This window comes from Mesoplodon bidens (assembly GCF_964165515.1).
Source record: "Mesoplodon bidens genome assembly, chromosome: 3".
Lineage (NCBI taxonomy): Eukaryota > Metazoa > Chordata > Mammalia > Artiodactyla > Ziphiidae > Mesoplodon > Mesoplodon bidens.
In genome coordinates, this window is record NC_138178.1 from 42,521,305 (window position 1) to 42,541,137 (window position 19,833).

Consider the following 19,833-nt stretch of genomic DNA (forward strand, 5'->3'; position numbering starts at 1 on the left):
AGAGTTTACAATCTAATGATTGCCCTTGCAATAAACAGTTAAATGGAGAAAAAAATATGACAAAGCAGCCTAGATTTTTGATACTGCCCTACTTTGGAGCAGATTATGAGAATCCAGGCTAAGACCAACACAAAAGAAGCAGGTCGGTCTCCTACTGTAGCTACATAATTCCTGTGGGGAGTGAGGAATTGGGGCTATCTCTCTGCAGGTGAAAATATGATTTTATTCACTATGCAAAGTAATGCATATGTTCTAGGACAATGTCAGTATTTAATAATTTCGGGCTTCCCTGGTGGCGCAGTGGTTGGGAGTCCACCTGCCGATGCAGGGGACGTGGGTTCGTGCCCCGGTCCGGGAGGATCCCACATGCTGCGGAGCGGCTGGGCCCGTGAGCCATGGCCGCTGAGCCTGTGCGTCCGGAGCCTGTGCTCCGCGGCGGGAGAGGCCACAACAGTGACAGGCCTGCGTACCACAAAAAAAAAAAAAAAAATTAATAATTTCAAAAGTCAAAATGGTGTACCATTTGGGCAGGATAAAAATATAGGCTTGCATAGGCAAATATGAATTTGCTTTGAGATTAGATTGTACCTCTTGGTATACTAATACAACCTATTGCATCATATTGGAAAAAAGATAAACACATTAACTTTCTTGTCCTTTGGATGGTAAAACTAAACATCATTCTCTTCTATGAGGGAAAAAATTTAGGTCTCATGCCAGAAAAAACTACCAGGGAGTTTAATTGTTTTGAAGAGTATACTATGTAAAAAGAAAAATTAATATAAAGTATAGAAACCTTGATTATGTTTCAATTCAACAAACATGTGTAGTCTCTACTATGTGCAAGGCCTCCAGGGAGAAAATAAATGAAAAAGAATGGTACCTGTACCTAAGCAACAAGTTTCCCGTCTCCCAGCAATGATAATATGTCAGAACAGGATCTATGTCATAAATACATACAAAGTTCTATTGGGGTCCAGAGTTGGGGATATTTACAAAGACTTTGGTAGGAGGTAGCATATGAAGTGTACTTTGCAGGATGTAGGGCTTTGACCTTTGGAGAAGCAATGAGAGGACAGACCAGGTAGAAGCACCAGCATGAATAAAGGCTCACACGTAGAACAGCCTGGGGCATATTTGAAGAAGAGTGAATAATCCATTCTTATTGGGATCTGGAGATACCTTTGAAGTATCTTCCTATGGGAAAAAGTCTAGGAGAAATTTAGAGGCAACTGAGGTTCTATTTAAACTGACCTAGCAAGATTAACAGTTTTGATAGGGACAGGAAAAAAAGGAAACAGGGAAAAGAAATTGGAAGTATTAAAGCAAGATACCCTTTTTCTAAATATGCACAACCATATCTATATTATCCCGAAAACCCCACTGAAAAGAATGGTGAGCAACCTGTCGTGTATTGACCTGTGTGAGCCATCTTGTTCTGGTAGAGGAGATGGTGGCCATCACAGATAAGGAATGGGCTGAGCAGGCAGCTTTGGCTCTTTTGGCACACATGAATTTAATAGACAGGACGTCAGAAATAAATCTAGTCAGAAAAAAGAAAAAGAAAAAAAAGAAATAAATCTAGCCCCAAGCCAAAATGGAAGTGAATATCAGAAAAATGATTCTATTAAAAATGAACTTTAGGGAATTCCCTGGTGGTCCAGTGGTTAGGACTCCATGCGTTCACTGCTGAGGGCACAGTTCAATCTCCGGTTGGGGAACTAAGATCCCACAAGCCACGCGGCATGGCCAAAAAATAAATAAAAAATAAAACTTAAAAAAAAAGAACTTCAGAGAATGAATTAATGGTCTGCCACTTCTTCCTCTACCTTCCCATTCTCTTCCCTCCCCTTTCTGTACAAATCAGTCCAAAAGCCAATTCATGGAGCCAAGCAAGGTTGGTGTCCTTGGTGGGGGTGTGGAACTGTGGTGGCTAAAAGGTGTGAGGAGGGCATCTGGGTAAGAGGTCAGCCAGGTGCAGGTGTCAAAGCCCAAGACAGGTGACAGGGGCGTCTGTGTGGAGGGTGGCCTGACTGGGATGAGGAGCGTGTCCCCCCGCAAGGAGAGGGAGACTGATGTGGTAGCCTGAGCATAGTGAGAATGGAGTCCCTGCAGAGGGTTAGCCTGTGGTTGCCAGGTTTTGGAACCCAGTGAGGGTAAGATAGCTATCTACATGGGGAAGGGGGAAGGGAGAAGAAGAAAGGAGGCGTACTGTGGGTGCAGAGATCAAGCTGGGTAAGGAGGCCATCCATTGAAGGAAGGCCATCTGGCACAGGGTGTCAGAGTCAGACCAGGGTGAGGAAGGTGACTGTGCAGGGGATGGTCCAGCTTGGGGCATTGGAGCCCAAGCAAGATACAGAAGGTATCCAGGCAGAGTAGCAGCCCAGTGCAGGGTGAGGAGGTGTCCACACAGGGGGAAGGGGTAATCACAGGAGATTATTTATGCACAGAAGGATTGATGAAATATAATAGTCATACTAAGGATAATGGGAGTTACGTTTGTTACTGGTAGACATGGTAGTTACATATATGAATAATGAAAAAACCAGAATGAACTAGTTGGTGTTGGATTGAAATTGGAGGTATCAGTGTGAACTCATGATTTTGAATATATATAGATATAGAAATATAGATGTAAAATGTGTTTGTGTAAACATAAATGTAAATTTATATACATAAATACATATACATACATATATTTCATATATTCCCTAGATCTGTCTGCTGAAAGGGCCTAAGAACACTGATACCTCAATAGCAATGAGCACATCTAACACCAAGATCTTAGTTTCTGAATGCCATTCTCTGCCAAAAGGAACCAGAGCTCCTTGGAGAAATGGCTGATTCCCAGGGCTGGAGCAGGAAAAGTTCAAAATAAGCTTGGACTATCTCATGCAGCAAGCAAGGAAGTGCAAAAGAATGATGGAGTTATGTTAAAAGGATAAAGAAGCCAACTTGAAGAGGCTTCCACTGGCCAAATGTGGAACAGTCTAAGTGTCAAAATAACGTCAGTAATGGGTTATTGTCCACTGAATAAAAGAGGAATTCCTTGGCTAATACAGATACAAATTTTAAAAAGAATAACTAGGAAGTATGATGAAGAATGGGATATTTACATAGCCTCAAAGTACTTCCCCACAAAATACTTAATTACAAGGCAGATGCCACCTTAATCAAGTTAGCATCACCAGTGACACGACAGATTGAAGTCATGTGCCACCTAATAGGATACAGTGAGAACACGGCATCACTTCTCTAATCATTCCACCAAAGATAACCTGTATTTAATCATCACAAAACCTCAGACAAACCCAGACTGAGGGACATTCTACAAAAATAAGTGGCCGTAATCTTAAAGAGTATCAAGGTCATGAAAGTAAAGCAAAGACTAGGGAACCGTTCAAGACTGAAGACTGAAGAGACAGCTAAATACAACGCATAATTTCTGGCAGAAGGACATTATTGGGACCACTGACAAAATGTGAATGGGGTATGAGGATTATACAGTAACATATCAATGTTAAATTCCTGATTTTGATATTGTACTGGGGTTATCTAGATGAATACTCACTAGTAACAAATACATACTAAAGTATTTGTGATGACAGGGCATTTTCACAGTTGAGGCTCTGCAGGAAGACCCTGAGTCAGAGTTTAGTGTCCAGGATGTTTATCAGGGAGTGCCTTTGGGATCGACACCTGTGGAATAGAAGAGAAGGAAGCAGGCTTAGACGGAAGGAAAAGCAGGCTGCATAAAAGGAAAGCCCAGTAGCCTGAACTGACCCCATGAGGAGCTTTGGAGCTGAAACGGTCCTTCAGCATTGCCCCAAACCGGGCTGAAATGGCTGGGCTTTAAAACCACACCTTGATCAGTTAATGGATGTTAGCTGTCTCCAAAGGGGTGTGAGCTCTGATAAGGCAGCTCTCTGCTGCCTAAAGCCTAAAGGCTGTCTGCTGACAGTGCCCCAAGTAGCTAGGACGAGAAGTCCCTCTGCAAAGGGAAATCTCAGTGGGTCATCTCCACGTTCATTCCCTGTGCTGCTCCCGGATCTACTTCTTCATATACACTGAGGAGTAGCTTCTTCACGTTTCTGATGAACCTCTCCTCCTAGGGAAACTTAGAAGAGGAAGGCTTGTAGGACAAACAAACGATAGCCCTCTCTGCTGCAGCTGGTCTTGGGGCTGCAATTGAAACTTACAGCCTCCTTTCTCAACCATCCTTTCTAAATTCCTCTCATTCTCAGCTACCACTTCTCTTGGCCTCAGTGACTTACCTGGGGTCATGATCTAGATTCATATCCCAGAGAGGTCTGGGTTCCTGGTCGCCATGTCCTTGCTGCATTATCCATTTACTATTGCAACTGGGCAAGAGAACAACAAGAAGCACACAAGTAGATCATCCGAGTGCTAAAACAGTCTTCCCTACCCTTATTGTATAACAACAGACCTAAGTCCTTCTGATGATCAGGGTTAATACCCCTGCTAAGATGATTCCTCTACTTCCAGCCCACTCATCCCTGGATACTAGGAGCCCAAAGTGCCCAGCAGAAGTTTAAGCTAGTAGTTCAAAGGGACTTTTGCTGTATCCTTGGGTGAAAATATTCCCCTTTTAGAAACAAGGTCCTCTGACCCTGCAGCGTTCTGAATCGCAGGAACAGGAAGCATAAATTTCCCATTGGGTCATTGGGAATAATGATAAGCAGGTCTATTCGTACTTCCATAGTTTGCTTCTCAGACCCATGTATTCTTCCTGTTGGGGACACAGCACCAAATAAAGATCTTTGATTCAATGTGTTTAATGTATCCAGGGGGATGGCACTCACAGACCATTGCACCTCAGCTAACATGTCAGCCGTACATTCAGCGTGGCACCCCAATACTCTGTCAGGCCAGGAGCTTCAGGGTGTTGCAGTAAGTGATAAAACCAGCAGATACCATTGTCATGGGTCCACTCTCACATCTTTTTACTGTAAATTGGGTCCCCTGGTCTGATGCAATGTTAAGTGAAGTCCCCTGCTGGTGGATCAAATATTGTTTAAGCCCAGAGTGAGGCCTGAAGATAAGATTTTTAAATCCTTACCCAGAATATGTTTCCATTCCGGTCAGAATGAAACATTCTACCTTTCAGTCAACTTGCCACCAACTTGTTGGTTGGGCTCCTTGAGGAATGGTGCCATATCAGGAGCTCAGCATTGATCTCTTTTGCTGTCAAGGTGGACATTTGGCAGAGGCAATAACTGATAAGTGGGAACCCATGCTAATGGGCCCAGGATAGCCTCAATGTCTGCCACATGGCCACTTTATTCAAGTATCCATTGTGCCAGAAATGGTGTGGTCACTGACCAAGGGGGAATCAACCGGCTGAGTCATTTTATATTGAGGATTTACAACTGCCATTTTGCCTTCTTTTCCATATGCCATGGCTTTTTTGCTCCTCTATTCCTATATTTTGCCATCTTTTGTGCTAAAAAGATATTTTCCAATGTAACATTTTAATTTCCCTGTCATATATATTTGAGTTATTAGTGGTTGCTGGGATTATGATTAACATCTTAATTTATAACAATGTTGTTCAGATTAATACCAACTTAATTTCAATACTATTCAAAAACTTTGCTCCCAAATAGTTCCATTCCCTACGCCCTCTTTGTTTTCTTTTGCTTGTACAAACCGATTAGTACCCTTATTGGCTGCCCATCTATTTTTCAGCAAGTGACACCATGTTTTATTAATTATCTCCATAACTCTCTGCAGGTCAGGGGCCCCTGGTTGCCACTTTGATCTTGCTGCTTATTATCATAATTGCGTCCACATGGTTTCTGACACGTGTGTGATGCCGTCTGGTTCAATTATTTCTGGGATGTATTAACTCCATTGCTAATAAGGAAGTCAGTTTTATAACAGCATCGCCTACCATCATCAGTCCAGCCTGCAAAAGAGAGCCGCTACTGAACTTCATAGTGATTCTGGTGCCCTTTCACCAGCACATTCTTTATTGCTTTGGTAGATGGTGTATCCTCCAGGTCCTCCTATGGAAGAGTCATCTGGTGGGTTTTCTGGCCTGACATAGTACAGCTATACCAGCATGCCCACTTCCCTGTGTCCTTTTTCAAAAATTGCGATAGCATTACATACACAAAATTCACCATTTTGAAGTGCACAACTTATTGGTTTTTAGTATGTTCACAAGGTTGGGCAACCATCACCACAGACAATTTTAGAGTAGTTTCATCACCCCAAAATGTAACCCTGTGTCAGTCAGCAGTCATTCCTTATTCTCCCTACTGACAGCCCCTGGAAACCACTAATTTACTTTATGTCTCTATGAATTTGCCTACTCTGGACATGTCATTAAATGGAAGCACACAATATGTGTGGCATTGTAAGTCTGCCTTCTCTCACTTAGCATGTTTTCAAGGTTCACCCATGTTGTAGCATATATCAGTCTCATTCCTTTTTATAACTGAACAGTATTCCATCGTATGGGTATAGCAAATGTCATTTACCCATTCATCAGTTGATGAACATTTGGGTTGTTTCCCCCTTTCGGTTATTATGAATAATGCTGCCTTAAACGTTTGTGTACAGATTTTTGTGTGGACATTATGTTTTCATTTCTTTGAGGAATATACGTAGGAGTGGAATTGCTGGGTCAAATGGTAACCTTATGCTTAACTTTTTCAGCAGTTGTCACACCGTTTTCCAAATTGGCTGCACCATTTTACCTTCCCAGCAGCAATGTATGAGGGTTCCAATTTCCCCACCTCACCAACATTTCTTTTTCTTTCTTTTTAAAAATTTTTTATTATAGTCATTCTATTGGTGTGAAGTGGTATCTTATTGTGGTTTTGATTTACATTTCTGTAATGACTACTGATATTGAACATATTTTCATATGCTTGTTATCCACTTGTATATCTTTTTTAAAGAAATGACTATTCAAATCTTTTGTCTATTTTAAAATTGGGTTATTTGTCATTACTGTTGAGTAAAGTTTACATATATATATATATATATATAAATTCTTGATACTAGACTGTTATCGGAATATGATTTGCAAATATTTTTTCCTATTCTGTAGGTTGTCTTTGACTTTCTTGGTGGTGTCCTTTGAAGCACAAACGCTTTTAATTTTGATGAAGTGCAACTTTGGTTGACTGCGTTTTGTGTCATGTCGAAGAAACCATTGCCGGATACAAGGTCACAAAAATTCACACTTACTTTTTTCTAAGACTTTTATAGTGTTAGCTCTTACATTTAAGACTATGCTTCATTTTAAGTTAATTTTTGTGTATTTTGGGAGATAAGTGTCCAAACTCTTTCTTTGCATGTGGATAGCACCATTTGCTGGAAAAAACTACTCTTTCTTCATAGTATTTTTTTGGCATTCTTGTTGAAAATCCACTGCCCATAAATGTGTAGGTTTATTTCTGGACCCTCAATTCTATTCCCTTGATCTACATGTCTATCCTTATACCAGTACCACACTGTTTTTATAACTTTGTAGTCAGTTTTGAAACTGGGAATTGAACCCTCCACCTTTGTTCTTTTTCAAAATTGTTTTGGCTATTGGAGGTCCCTGACATTTCCATACGAATTTTAGGATCAGTTTGTTAATTTCTGCAAAACAGCCAGCTGGGATTTTGATAGGGATTACCTTGAACCTACAGATCAATTTGGAGATTAATGCCATCTTAACAACATTAATCTTCCAATAAATGAACATGGAATATCTTTCCATTAATTTAGGTCTTCTTTCATTTCCTTCAATAAAGTTTTGTAGTCTTCAGTGTATATGTCTTATTAAATTTACTCCTAGGTATTTTATTATTTTTGATTTCCCTTAGTGTTTTAATCCTTTCCTCTACCATCTGCCAAGATATTTATGGCACTTTGATATCTCTTAGCATGGGCCATCACTTTTTCCATGCTTCATAGGAGCCATCTTACTAGTAAGTTTGCACCAATTCCTGGGGTCTTTTGACAGAGTATAAATCTTATATTTTGGGAGAATGTACCCAAAATGTTTTTGAATCTTATGTTCTACCCCCCTTGATCAAGTACTCTCAGAATCTAGTCCCATGTGTATTCCCCCACCTCCTGCAATCCATGCTGGTTAAATCCTTTTACTCCTTTGGGATATGGTTTCTTTCCTCCCTTCTCAGGCCTAGCATGTCCCCAGCTGGATTATGCTGCCACTTAACCCTAGTTATAGATTTAGTGCACAGGAGGGTTGGTGGGGGAAGGTTCTGAGGAGACACATGTTGTATTGCAGGAAGAGGCCCTGGCATTGTCTCAAGCTAGGGGAGTGTATGGCTCTTAGTAGAAAAGGGTGGCTCACTTCTGCAGGCTCAGAGGATCAAAAGGAACCTGGGAATATAAGATATTGGGGGGCATCAATTCAAATGTCCCCATCCCATGTGTCAGGGTCTCATTCTTTCCCAACAACAGCCCTGTCCTTGGATTAGGAGACCTAGTTTATTAGTAGTTTAACCTTCTCTGGAGCTTGGCCACATTGATGATTTAGTGTGGTCTGGTCCTCAGCCTTCTCTGCACTCCCTCTGCAGGTTATGAAAGCCTCTTTACCAAAGAGACCCTCTGGCTTTCATACTTGGCTTTCAGTTGCCTGCTAGTCACTCTCTTAGCTTTTTGTTTCCTTCTCCTAGAGCTTTAATAGGTCTAAGCAATAACCATCCAATCCCACTGTCCTTATAGTTACTATTTTCTCCATATATTGTACCAACTAATACATTCTCTTTCACTAGTGTACTATCCCAATTCACCACTGGTGAAAGTGTTAGTAACTGTACTGTTACCTTATGCCAGGGGCTATCTGTGCTCCATTCATCACCAGTGATGAGGTCCTCATACCATCCGGGTAGTGATCCAGCTTCAAAACCCCATCTTGTCATCTGCTTTCTCGATCTCTCTTGGCTCCAACTGTGGCAGTTTGGGTTTTCCAGGAAGCAGACTCTGAGACAGACTTTAGTCTTCAGGATAATTATGAAGGCGAGCTCTTGAGATCCATGTCTATGGGTTGGAGGAAAGAAAACAGGATTGAGCATAGGGAGATGTTGATCTGAGATACAGGATGATAAACTCAACTAACCCCATTGGGAGCTCCTGAGCAGAAATGGCCCATTGAAGTTGCCCTGCACAGGGCCAAAATAGCCGGGCCGCTCTATCCTTCCCTTGATCAGTCCTTGGATTTGGGCCACCTGGGAAAGGGGCATCTCCTTGGGCAAGGTAGCTCTCTGCAGATGAGGCCAACCCTGAAGGGAATGACAGTGGACAGATGCTTGTTGACTCCACAGCTGAGCAACAAGTCCTTCCTTGAAGGGTATCTGGTCAATGCATCTCAATTTCCACCACAGGTGTCATGCCAGCAACTTACTCTCAAATTAGTCAGTTAAAAAAAAGTTCATTATGCTATGTGTGCAACTTTTCTGTAAGTTTTAATACTTTCAAAATTAAAAAAAACTTAAAAAAAATGAACATGCTTACATAAATTAAATGTGACTTAGGAAACACCTAGAAGAAAGCCTTCTGTTGCTGATACAAAGAAAGAGGAATGGTGTTGAAAGATAAAAATTCATTTGAATGAGTAAAATATGGATCATCAGAAGAGTTAGTGGTAGGTAAGAATGAAGAGACAAGTTGAGGCTTCATCCTTGCTGATACAACATACTTCAGAATAGGGCGATAACAGAAAATGCCTATTTCATCGCAACTAGACCTGCCTTTAATTTCATCTCACCTCTTCTGAGAAGGTAAAGTCTTTTCCAGATTATCTTTAATAGTTACTGTTTCCTAACTCCCTCTTCCTTTTGTTCCTTTCCTCTCCAAGGCCATCATGGAACTTGGAATGTGAAGATGTGAGTCTTTGCTCAGCTTCCCATACTGGGATGAAGATTATTTTTAAAATTAATCTCTGAGTCACAGAGGGAGGAGGGAAAGAATCATTTTAATCTCTTCCTTTTCCCTCCTTCATAACCTGCTGTACAGCTTAATCATTTTTTAAAATCTGTCTTTTTTCCTCTTCCCCAAGAATCACCTGCCTTTTATTTTTCCTTTGGAAACAGTATTTATAAACCTTCAGAAGCTTCTAAAACTGGAAGAAATTTTTCTTTGCTGAATGGGCCACCAGCTAAAGGAGATTTCCGGAAGCTGCTTTCATGTAAGTAAATCTATTTCTTATAATACTGATTGTTGGGATCTGAGAAGTTATATACAGTTCCTCCTCCTCCCCTTCTCACTGTGCCATCAGCTGTACCCTGTTTGAACTTTCCCTTCGTCTCTCCTGGGCTGCATAGAAGACATTCCTGTTTTCTGTGGGAGATGCAGGCAGAGACTCTTCTGGCCTTCTACCTTTGCAGCATGCTACGGCATGTCTCATGTTTCACTATTTGACCACAATTCTTTGAGGGATAAATAAGCATAGAAACAGTGAAAGCTACATTTAAAAAAAAAGTGTTTACCAATTTACATACTAAACGTTGAAGAAAAGCCCTACCTAAGTTACTCAGAAAATGGAGACAAAGTTCTATGTCGGGTAAAGTAGGCACTTAAAGAATATCTGTGGAATGAACTGAATGAAAGAGAGAGCTGCCTTAACTTCAGGAAACCGTGGTTTAAACAGGCAAGCTTCTGGGTGGAGATATTAATAGCACCACTTATTTATACAGTCGTTTAGCATTTTCAGAGTGCTTTCACACACGTTATCTCATGAAATCCTTGGAACAAACCTGCAAGGGAGGAGAGGCATTTTTATGATAAGATTAAATGACTTGCCTGTACCCTAACAACTAATAAGTGGCAGAACTGGTGCCAGTACGCAGGTCTGCTGACTACTGTTGGTGCCCGAATACCAGATGGATTTTTCTGATTTCAGAGTGGAGTCCTCAAGGATTACTGCTAGGGGACTTACTGAAAACTTTTCATAGACTGTTTGAAAGTGGGCTCATGTAAGAAAAGTCACTAGGCTGAGGTGTCCTTAAGCTCTCCAGAGTAGTAAACATCAAGCAGATCAATCTAAATTGAAGTAAAGATAAATAAACGAGGCTATGTGAGTGGACAGAGGTATGGCAAATTAGTTTCATTCTGTACTGATTTTGGATAATGCATTTAGGTTGTTAGTCTGAAGGACACTTGAAAGAAGATGAGCTTGGAGCTACGTTTTATTTCAAGAAAGAGAACCATGAGTTATTGTTGACTGTTTCCTAAAGTCATATAGCAATAATTTCCAAGTTCTCAGCCTCCTTGCTAAAAACATGGAAAACAAAACTGAAAGCACTGTTTTGTCCTATATTCGACAAAATGGTAATGAAGCTATACCTGGGGTCAAGCATCTAATTCTGCCCCAAAACCTTAAAAAAGAGCCTAGTCAGTATACCAGGTGAGAGAAAAGAGCAACTAAAATAATCAAACAGATTCCCTAAGAAGAAAGTTGCTTTAAAAATAGGAGTAAATAAGCGGGTATTTGGAGGAAATTCTTATTTACCTTTCTGAAGTTTATGTCATAGAGGGCAATTATAATATTCAAAAACACTTCATTTTCAACAAACATTTCATTGGGAGGACACTATGTTCAGATACTATGCCCCACACTAGAGTTTACAGTGAGTAACACATAGAATTCACAGCCATTGTCAGAGAATACCAGACCAGATGAATCTTTTGTCCAACTCAGCACAGCTTTTCTTCTGTTCTTTATGAATTGGCATCTGGTTTATAGTGCAGTCTCTTGGGTTTGGTTGGTATGTGTTGGTTGCTAGAGACCAATCAACCATGGTGAACCTGCAATCAAGTTCTTCAAGCTGCAAATCTTTAGGACTGGACTCTTCATACCCCCAGAGGATAAAGTGAAGTTATTACTATTAATAACCTTCTCATTAATGTTGAGTTGTTTATCTGGGTCTTACAGACACCATCCTTCTCTGGGTTCTCAGCATTTCTTCTGAGCTAGGAAAATAAAGATAGTCCCTGTACGACTGAGTTATGTTCCCAAAAGTTGACTTCTTAGTTGTTTGAAACTGAAAATGCATTTTCCCCAGAGAAACAATGTGACAAATACTGGTAGGTCCTCAGGCCAACTGTTAGAAGCCCATTTAGCCCACAAGCAGCTCGACTATGAGACGATGAGAACTGTGACCTACAGCATTGTTTCCATGGGAAAATGTGCCCCAGCAGCAGAATAAGGACTTCCTTCCTCCCCCACTTCCTACCTCCATGAGCAGAAGCCAGTGCGTTTACTATAGGAAATGCAGCTCCTGCCTGCGGGTAGCTGGGCACTGCAGCAGCCTTGGATGCCTGATCCACGGGGCAGAGATACTCTCTCACCTCTCCTGCCCTAACCCTGTCAGTGAAGAGAGTGGGGGCAGGTGTGGAGTCTTTCCCTGATCCACCATCTCCGGAGCAGGGCTGTTGGGATTCTTTTGGAGGGGGTGGGGGGTTCAAAGCTGGCTACATAATTTCTGGGGCCTCTTATTGAAAAAGTAGAAAAAAAATGGATGGAGCTAAAGGTACCAAAACATAAAGCCTTTTCCCTTTCTTCTGTCTCTCTCTCTTGACTTATGGTGTTTAATTTAGATAGTCAATAATCATAACTAATATTCTAAGTAAGGAAAAATTAAAAATTTAAGTTGTCAGCATGACTTTTATAATTAATTTTTATATTGTAAGATGCAAATATAGTTTGAAATACAAATGTGAGTATTTAACTCCTATGTGAAATCACCAAAATGACACAATTTCTATGTTGCAGCTCCTACATGCATATATATTTTGTTCTCACCAGAGCAGTGGAAAACTGCTGCAGAAAACCAACTTAACCATTATTATTTCATTTCTTGATACACACATTCGACCAACACTCTCTACCTTTGACTTACTGAGGAGTAAGTAAGGGCTGAAAGGACAAAAGAAATGTTTTGGCCTAGGCTGTTGGCTAATATGGGGAAGTAACACAAGAAAGGATACGATAGGGTTCCTTGATCTTTTGTGCTTCCTAGAACGCCATTGCCTTCTTTCTGCATTTGAAGCAAGTTCTGGTTCCAGTGGAAAGCATGGCCTCTCAGAGCTATCAGCACCCCCAGTTACTCAGTTGTAGATGTAACACACCTTATACTCATGTTTCACTGAACTCCAATGCCTTGTGGGTCCACCAGAATTCTGTGCTTATGGGGCCCTAAGAAAGCTATATGTGAACGGGGTGGCAAGGAACAGTGGACACCCACTGCGCCTCTCTTCTGCTCACATGCATACTCTATTGCCCCATCCAAATGCACTACAAAACATGAGTTCAGAGATAAACTTATTAGGAATTTCAAGATGGCAATAGGAGAGTATTAAACCAAGCATGGGGTCTTTCTGAGCGTGTGATACTGCATAATGCCCTGGATATGGGGTGGGGTGGAGGCCAAAGGTGGGGGAGGTCTGTGGTAGCCTGGGGTAGGAATTCACAGGGATAGAGCTACACAGGATGGGCAGATGGATCTTAAGCCTCCTGAGGGCCTGGCCATTTTCCTTTCAGAACACCACTCCTAGGGTATTGCTAGAAACAGTGAAGGCTTCAGTCAAGACTCCAGAGGTGGGACTTCCCTGGTGGTGCAGTGGTTAAGAATCCCCCTGCCAATGCAGGGGACACGGGTTCCATCCCTGGTCTGGGAAGATCCCATATGCCGCGGAGCAACAAAGCCCGTGCGCCACAACTACTGAGCCTGCTCTCTACAGCCCACGAGCCACAACTACTGAGCCCATGTGCTGAAACTACTGAAGCCCGTGTGCCTAGAGCCTGTGCCCTGCAACAAGAGAAGCCACCTCAATGAGAAGCCCGTGCACCACAATGAAGAATAGCCCCTGCTCGCCACAACCAGAGGAAGCCAGCGCACAGCAACAAAGTCCCAATGCAGCCATAAATAAATAAACAAACAAACAAACAAAAGACTTGAGGTGGGTACTGGTCTCTGGGGATGACATCTTCAGGGAAGGTTCTTCCAGTGGGGGTAACTGCCAGCTGGCAAAATATGTCAAATAGAAGGAGATCACATTGTGGAAGGTAGACCTACTGCACCATATTATATACTGGCTGATAACTTGAGCACTCAGAATGACCAATGTAAACACACCTTCAGCATGTTTACTTAGAGTTACAGATAGTGATTACCTTCTTCCCCAAATGACAGATAGCTTGACTATTTTGGAGTACAAAAAGGAGGGGAATGACCTTGTGTACTGAAAGCTGCTTTGCCCCCACAACTCAAAATATTTATCACTCTGTGGATGGGCTGACGAACACCTTGTCTAATCTTTTATTTGCATTGGTCATGTGCTGGAGGCCCAGGTTGTTCTCAAAAACTGAGGATGTTTATAGAAGACGGTGGTCTCAAGTGTTCAAGTTTCAAAAATATGGACTATCTCCAGAACTCAGGAGCATCTGTTCTCCTCATGCTAATGGGGCTCTCAAGATAGGAGGAGGATGGACAGAGTGTAAATAAGAAAGCCTTTGGACCATATTTCCCTAAAGCCAAGAGTGTCACCATCTCTCTGCTCCTCTTAAAAAGTGTGCGTGTGGGGGGGGTGTGTGTGTGGCAGGCGGGAGCTACAACTATTGTATTAGTCGTTTAATTCTACCATTTCTACAAATTTATCCGACTTCCACAAAATACTGACTTTCAAGGCAGATAAATTACAGGGAGGATCCTTTGATTACTTGCTGTTTTTGTAAAATTACCCCAACAGGTATTTCCCAGTACATTTATGTATTTAGTTATATAACCATTATTCAAAAAGTAAGTGTAGGGACTTCCCTGGTGGCGGGGTGGTTAAGAACCCGCCTGCCAGTGCAGGAGACACGGGAAGATCCTGTCCGGCAAGATCCCACATGCCTCGGAGCAACTAAGCCTGTGCGCCACAACTACTGAGCCTGCACTCTAGAGCCCGCACGCCTAGAGCCCGTGCTCCGCAACAAGAGAAGCCACGGCAATGAGAAGCATGCGCGCCGCAATGAACAGTTGCCCCTGCTCGCCACAACTAGAGAAAGCTCGTGCACAGCAACGAAGACCCACGCAGCCATAAATAAATAAATAAATAAATAAAAAATAAAAAGTACGTGTACAGATTGTTTCAGAGATTCTGTTACAAGGAAAGCCAGGTTTTGTCTAAAAAATGTAAGTAGTTTATTGCAGCTTTCCTACAAAATCCTATTTACCATAGCCTAAGAGAATGAAATAATGTTTACAAAGTGTTTACCTTAAACAGGTTACTTGATAAATGCTATTACCATTCTCCCAAGGAGTAAGCTCTTTGCTGCCCCATCACGTTAAATGTAGGACCCTTGATCTTCATTTATAGCTGTCTCTCGCTTCAAAAAACCTTCATGTGATCTGCCTCTCATTGAACTTTACATACAGCTTCAATGGATCTGACTGAAAACATTCTCTTCATAATCTTTAACTACAGTCAATCCTCATTATTCGCAGATTGCTTGCGAATTTGCCTACTTGCTAAAATTTATTTGTAACCCCTATATCAATACTCACAGCATTTTTGACATGCAGAGTGGTGAAAAAATTGTTGCCCTGTGTGTGTGTTCCCATTGAGCTTGAACGAGGCAACACTCTGCCTTCTTGTTTCAACTCTCACATTATAAACAAATGTCCTTTCTGTGGTCTAGTTAGCACCATGTTTTTTGCATTTTTTGCTTTTTTGTTGGTGACTTAGCTGTTTAAAATGGTCCCTAAGCATAGTACTGATGTGCTGGCTATAAATGTAAGAAAGCCGTGATATGCCTTTCGGAGAAAATATGTGTTAGATGAGCTTCATTCAGCATGAGTTACAGTGCTATTGGTCAGAGTTCAATGTTAATGAATCAACAACATATATTAAATAAGATGTCTTTAAATAGAAGCACACATAAAACAAGGTTATGTATTGACTGGTTGGTGAAAACATGACCAGAGGTTTGCAGGAAACTAATCCTGTATTTCCCTTAGAAGCAATGGTTCAGCAGTTACTAATTCAGTGCTCAAAGTGACCTTACAGAACATAACTACCACAAACAACAAGAATCAACTGTACTTGGCAACCAGTTTCTTCAGTGGAAAGTTCTTTTGTTTACAAATCAAATTACAATGTATTCTTTTAGAAACCATGTCTAGGAAAGCAATCATTTTAAATTAAGAGTATAAACATCCACACATAGAAGCTTCTATCAATAGTTAGAGAAGACCTTGGATGTTATCACCTCTTTGCAGGTCCCTCCTCCCCCCCAGCAATTTCTTTTATAGCATCCCTGACAGGTGGCCATTGTGTTCTGACTGAATGCTTCCAGTGATGTAGCGCTCACTTCACCAGGAGGTCCTGTCCACTGTAGCTCAGTTCCAATATCCAAAACTGTCCTTTCTTACACTGAGTCAAAATCTTTCTCTCTGTAATAGCCCTCCTGGTGGTCTTAGATTTGAACTCCAGTGCAACATGGAATAAATCTTCTCTCTTCTCTGCATAACAACCCTTTAGCAAATTGCTTTCCTGCAGGTTAAGCAGACCCAATTCCCTCATCTTTTCTTCAGAGAAAAAATGGTTTCTACACTCTTCCTAGATGTCTCTTCCTAATGAATTCTGATTTGTTATGCAAGGTAGCTCTTTTTATGTGGTATCTATATTTGAACACATGAGTTCAGAAATCCTGAGCTGAATAGCACAGGTCTGGTGCCCCTGTGACTTGAACACTGTTTTGCATTAACACAGTCTACATTTTGTTAGTTGTTTGGTGACAGCTCACACTGCATGAGTATCTGTAACTTATAGTTACATTATCAGGTCAAGCTGTTCCCCAAATCCTGGCCTCTTTCAAATGATTTTTCTGAACAAAGATACTATACTTTATATTTATTGCAGCCAAATGTCATCTTCTTTAAAAGAAAAATCATGATTTTGAATAACTATTCTGTCATCATATTCTGATCTGAGTTCTATATCTTCCTCAAATTTGATATCTTAACTCAAAACATTGATAAAAATATTGCTCAGGTCTGGACAAAGGAGGACAAATCTGCATTGCTCTTCTTGAGAACTTGAGGCCTCAAGATTAATGTCACTCCAGTAATTAGCACTCTTTGAATCAATTCTCTGCAATTATCTAAACCCATATTTCTCAATCTTATCCACAAGTGTCTTGACTTTTTGAAATGACCAACATCTTTGTTTAGTAATGTAATAATCCTATCAAGAAAGGAAGTGGTATTTCTTTGTCATGATTTACTTGACAAGAATCCATGATGACTCCTATTAACTGTTACATTTTCCCTAACATATCGTGTTCAATGATTTACATTAGAAAATTTCCAGGAATTGGCATCAAGCTTAGTGGTCTTATTTCTAAAATCCGCTTTTCCCTTCATCTTGAAAATCAAGATATTGACAGTTTATTTTCATGGGAAGATGGTCATCAGAATGGAAAAAGATAAAACAGGTAGTCTAATGAGGGAATTTAAACTCAAATAGGCAAAATGGGAGCAACTGGTTAATTCAAGACTTTCCCTTCATGGAGTCCAGTTGATCTGGCTCCAAGAATATCACTTGTATTGTCATCCCCTTTCTGTGCCCAATAGAGACACATTCTCTCTCTTTCTCTCATGCTTAAACCAGAGTTTGGATTGGGTTTTCTGCCACTGTAACAAAAAGAATTCTGAATTATACAGGAAAGGGCTCCTTAAAGGACATTAGGGTATTGTTACCAGTGTAAAGCAGACTGGATACAGAGCGGAAAACAACAATGGATCCTCCTGCCCTCTTCCTGTTGCCAACCTCTTGCTCATCTAATCTACCCTTCCCATTCACAGCAGAATTATCACTCTAAAATACTAGTTGAATCATCTAAATTCCTCTCCTTCTGCCTTTAGCATAAATCCAAAAGTTCTGGCATCCAAATAAGGCCTTCTCAACTGGTGCTAACTTGCCTTCATTCCCCCAGGCCTGTCAGACTTTTTACCAAAGTGTGCCCAGCACATTCATGCCTTTGTACACTCTGCCCTCTCATCCTGAAATTTCTTTTTTCCTCATACTTCCTGATGGAATCAAGCCCAGCTCAAATGCTCTGTCTTCTTGTTGGAACTTTCCTGATGTTCCCAGTCCTTTATCAATTGTTCCTTCCAACAAGAGCAGGTAATTTGCATCTCTGTTCAGTACGCACTAATCTCAAGCTGCCTTATGGTGTACTTTACCTGTTCCTTTCCTGCATTCTTCCACTACAACGGTGGCTTTCAAACTCTTTTTAACAATAACATAGCTCACAGCAATAATGAGCAATAATTAGTGCCACTGTAATCCAAATGGCACATTTATAGATACCTTACAGTTCAACAATTTTAAGAAGCACTTCCTCCATTTTAATATCTCTGAGATCAGGATGTAGCAATAGGGTATCATTATTTTGATAGTTTTCGCTTTCTTCATAGTACATAAAATAATGGTCTGTCATAATTGATGACATTTTAGATTTGTTGGAATATGATACATAACCAAAACAAAAGTTTCACAAAACAGTGTTTACCCTTTGTTATAGACTATGGTCTCTAGTTTGGTTTTCTTTCTCTATTTCATTAAGAAAAAAATGCAGGTCATAATCCACCAAAATGATTTCAATGTGTATAGCAGTTTGAAAAGCTACTGAGAACTTAGACTATGTACAGCTGCACAACAGGATTAAGAACTAAAACCGACTACCTCAACATGACTTTACAACCCTAACATCTGCATAAACATGACTTCAATCCCAAGAAATTCTTGCCTGAAAAAATGAAGTTGCAAGTAACTTTACTGCAGTTTCAAGAACTTCCTCAAAGTCCATTTAACTGAACAACAGACTACAACCGACCTAGCCTTCATCAGGGTAAACAGCCCCTCCTCAACAAAATTACTCTTGGGTTTATCAAACCATTGTTGACTTTTCTAGGTTTGCTTCAAAACTCTCCCCCTCCTTGTGTCTACTAATCCTAAAAGATTATATAACAAATTTAGTCCCATCTCAATCATGCTTTCATTGAAAGACCTGTCTTAAATTAATCCTGACCCTCTGAAACCATCCCACTCTTGACCTCCCTCTTTGAGATGCTACTAAGACTCTGTCAACACAGTGGTTTCTCTTACCTCCTGTAAGGAATACATTTGGCTTTGCTTGATCAACAGGTTATTTTGGTGGTCTTTGACGGAAGTTAAGAGCTGACACAGTATAACCTACTTGAGGGAAGGCACAGTACTTATCCTCTACCCTCTCCTCCTAGTGATCAAACATTGATGGATGGGGGAGGAAAGGTGTCTTAGGAACCTCAGGGGAGCCTAGAGCAGGGGCAGCAGGGATGTACAATGGTCACAGGGAAGGAGCTCTTGTTGCAGAAAGGCTGCATCCAGAAATAAGAAATCCTGTGGTTAGGACAACCTTCCTCTTTCTCTTGGTCTTATCTACTTACTGTGCCCTCCACACCTGGTATTCAGATGGTATTGTCTTAAATATAAAAAACATAAAACATTCAAACTCCATCCCAACCATTTAATTTCAAGCCACTATGTTACCTTTGAAGTGGTCTTTGCCTCGTGCTTGAAGCTGGAGGATGCGCATAATAATGGATAAAGGGCTGCCAAACGTTTGGTTCTCATCAGGAATGGTGAATAAGTCATTGAAAAAATATGTTGACCTGCGTCTCTAATTTCATAAATACCTGCATACAATTCACATAAACACTAGAAGGCTTCTCGGATTCAGTAAGCCATGATGGATAAAATAGGCTTGCTTTTCGTCCAAGTGAGCCCAAGAAGGCACCAATCTACGTTTCCCAC

General features: G+C 41.0%; 1 long non-coding RNA gene across 1 annotated transcript; it reads right to left on the reverse strand.

Annotated features, from left to right (window-relative positions):
* Positions 1–3,587: 3,587 nt before the first annotated feature.
* On the reverse strand, positions 3,588–19,744 carry LOC308614310. Its single transcript, XR_014015375.1, has 4 exons — positions 19,570–19,744; positions 8,817–9,030; positions 4,275–4,361; positions 3,588–3,699 (listed from the first exon to the last, which is right to left on the reverse strand). It is a non-coding gene; the product is annotated as an uncharacterized lncRNA (long non-coding RNA).
* Between the last annotated feature and the right edge of the window lie 89 nt (positions 19,745–19,833).